The 2,500-nt window shown below is 47.2% G+C and overlaps 7 non-coding genes and 2 pseudogenes across 7 annotated transcripts in view; all 9 read left to right on the plus strand.

Moving 5' to 3' along the window:
* LOC146265788 (5S ribosomal RNA) overlaps window positions 1–83 on the plus strand; it is a 119-nt gene extending 36 nt beyond the window's left edge. The window contains exon 1 of the ribosomal RNA XR_014728243.1: window positions 1–83. This exon is cut by the window's left edge and continues 36 nt beyond it. This is a non-coding gene — a ribosomal RNA (5S ribosomal RNA).
* A 178-nt stretch (window positions 84–261) lies between these two features.
* Window positions 262–380, plus strand: LOC146265789 (5S ribosomal RNA). Its single transcript, XR_014726589.1, has one exon. It is a non-coding gene; the product is annotated as a 5S ribosomal RNA (ribosomal RNA).
* Window positions 381–570: 190 nt separating this feature from the next.
* LOC146265790 (5S ribosomal RNA) lies at window positions 571–689 on the plus strand. The gene has a single exon (XR_014726590.1). It is a non-coding gene; the product is annotated as a 5S ribosomal RNA (ribosomal RNA).
* A 178-nt stretch (window positions 690–867) lies between these two features.
* On the plus strand, window positions 868–986 carry LOC146265791 (5S ribosomal RNA). Its single transcript, XR_014726591.1, has one exon. It is a non-coding gene; the product is annotated as a 5S ribosomal RNA (ribosomal RNA).
* Window positions 987–1,174: 188 nt separating this feature from the next.
* Window positions 1,175–1,293, plus strand: LOC146265792 (5S ribosomal RNA). Its single transcript, XR_014726592.1, has one exon. It is a non-coding gene; the product is annotated as a 5S ribosomal RNA (ribosomal RNA).
* A 172-nt stretch (window positions 1,294–1,465) lies between these two features.
* Window positions 1,466–1,584, plus strand: LOC146265793 (5S ribosomal RNA). Its single transcript, XR_014728244.1, has one exon. It is a non-coding gene; the product is annotated as a 5S ribosomal RNA (ribosomal RNA).
* A 178-nt stretch (window positions 1,585–1,762) lies between these two features.
* Window positions 1,763–1,881, plus strand: LOC146265794 (5S ribosomal RNA; annotated as a pseudogene).
* A 186-nt stretch (window positions 1,882–2,067) lies between these two features.
* On the plus strand, window positions 2,068–2,197 carry LOC146265795 (5S ribosomal RNA; annotated as a pseudogene).
* A 172-nt stretch (window positions 2,198–2,369) lies between these two features.
* On the plus strand, window positions 2,370–2,488 carry LOC146265796 (5S ribosomal RNA). The gene has a single exon (XR_014728245.1). It is a non-coding gene; the product is annotated as a 5S ribosomal RNA (ribosomal RNA).
* The last annotated feature ends 12 nt before the right edge of the window (window positions 2,489–2,500 follow it).

The following is a 2,500-nucleotide window of genomic DNA, read 5'->3' on the forward strand; positions in this document are numbered from 1 at the left end:
GTCTGATCTCGGAAGCTAAGCAGGGTCGGGCCTGGTTAGTACTTGGATGGGAGACCGCCTGGGAATACCAGGTGCTGTATGCTCTTTTGCTCATTCACTTAGAAACTGACATCTTGCAATATGCACAAGTAGTCCTTCATGAAAGGGGCTGGAAGCTGTTTTCATTTTGACACGAGAGAGAGAGAGAGAGAGAGAGACTACCTTGCATTGTCAATTGCTAAATCTGTATATGGATAAGTAGCCTATGGTTGTCAACTTATTTCGTACGGCCATACCAGCCTGGCAACGCCCGATCTCGTCTGATCTCGGAAGCTAAGCAGGGTCGGGCCTGGTTAGTACTTGGATGGGAGACCGCCTGGGAATACCAGGTGCTGTATGCTCTTTTGCTCATTCAATTAGAAACTGACATCTTGCAATATGCACAAGTAGTCCTTCATGAAAGGGGCTGGAAGCTGTTTTCATTTTGACGAGAGAGAGAGAGAGAGAGAGAGAGAGAGAGAGAGAGACTACCTTGCATTGTCAATTGCTAAATCTGTATATGGATAAGTAGCCTATGGTTGTCAACTTATTTCGTACGGCCATACCAGCCTGGCAACGCCCGATCTCGTCTGATCTCGGAAGCTAAGCAGGGTCGGGCCTGGTTAGTACTTGGATGGGAGACCGCCTGGGAATACCAGGTGCTGTATGCTCTTTTGCTCATTCACTTAGAAACTGACATCTTGCAATATGCACAAGTAGTCCTTCATGAAAGGGGCTGGAAGCTGTTTTCATTTTGACACGAGAGAGAGAGAGAGAGAGAGAGACTACCTTGCATTGTCAATTGCTAAATCTGTATATGGATAAGTAGCCTATGGTTGTCAACTTATTTCGTACGGCCATACCAGCCTGGCAACGCCCGATCTCGTCTGATCTCGGAAGCTAAGCAGGGTCGGGCCTGGTTAGTACTTGGATGGGAGACCGCCTGGGAATACCAGGTGCTGTATGCTCTTTTTCTCATTCAATTAGAAACTGACATCTTGCAATATGCACAAGTAGTCCTTCATGAAAGGGGCTGGAAGCTGTTTTCATTTTGACACGAGAGAGAGAGAGAGAGAGAGAGAGAGAGAGAGACTACCTTGCATTGTCAATTGCTAAATCTGTATATGGATAAGTAGCCTATGGTTGTCAACTTATTTCGTACGGCCATACCAGCCTGGCAACGCCCGATCTCGTCTGATCTCGGAAGCTAAGCAGGGTCGGGCCTGGTTAGTACTTGGATGGGAGACCGCCTGGGAATACCAGGTGCTGTATGCTCTTTTGCTCATTCACTTAGAAACTGAAATCTTGCAATATGCACAAGTAGTCCTTCATGAAAGGGGCTGGAAGCTGTTTTCATTTTGACACGAGAGAGAGAGAGAGAGACCACCTTGCATTGTCAATTGCTAAATCTGTATATGGATAAGTAGCCTATGGTTGTCAACTTATTTTGTACGGCCATACCAGCCTGGCAACGCCCGATCTCGTCTGATCTCGGAAGCTAAGCAGGGTCGGGCCTGGTTAGTACTTGGATGGGAGACCGCCTGGGAATACCAGGTGCTGTATGCTCTTTTGCTCATTCACTTAGAAACTGACATCTTGCAATATGCACAAGTAGTCCTTCATGAAAGGGGCTGGAAGCTGTTTTCATTTTGACACGAGAGAGAGCGAGAGAGAGAGAGACTACCTTGCATTGTCAATTGCTAAATCTGTATATGGATAAGTAGCCTATGGTTGTCAACTTATTTTGTACGGCCATACCAGCCTGGCAACGCCCGATCTCGTCTGATCTCGGAAGCTAAGCAGGGTCGGGCCTGGTTAGTAATTGGATGGGAGACCGCCTGGGAATACCAGGTGCTGTATGCTCTTTTGCTCATTCACTTAGAAACTGACATCTTGCAATATGCACAAGTAGTCCTTCATGAAAGGGGCTGGAAGCTGTTTTCATTTTGACACGAGAGAGAGAGAGAGAGAGAGAGAGAGAGAGACTACCTTGCATTGTCAATTGCTAAATCTGTATATGGATAAGTAGCCTATGGTTGTCAACTTATTTCGTACGGCCATACTAGCCTGGCAACGCCCAATCTCGTCTGATCTCGGAAGCTAAGCAGGGTCGGGCCAGGGTCGGGCCTGGTTAGTACTTGGATGGGAGACCGCCTGGGAATACCAGGTGCTGTATGCTCTTTTGCTCATTCACTTAGAAACTGAAATCTTGCAATATGCACAAGTAGTCCTTCATGAAAGGGGCTGGAAGCTGTTTTCATTTTGACACGAGAGAGAGAGAGAGAGACCACCTTGCATTGTCAATTGCTAAATCTGTATATGGATAAGTAGCCTATGGTTGTCAACTTTTTTTGTACGGCCATACCAGCCTGGCAACGCCCGATCTCGTCTGATCTCGGAAGCTAAGCAGGGTCGGGCCTGGTTAGTACTTGGATGGGAGACCGCCTGGGAATACCAGGTGCTGTATGCTCTTTTGCTCATT

Source organism: Hypomesus nipponensis, chromosome 12 (assembly GCF_054491055.1).
Source record: "Hypomesus nipponensis isolate SF chromosome 12, ASM5449105v1, whole genome shotgun sequence".
Lineage (NCBI taxonomy): Eukaryota > Metazoa > Chordata > Actinopteri > Osmeriformes > Osmeridae > Hypomesus > Hypomesus nipponensis.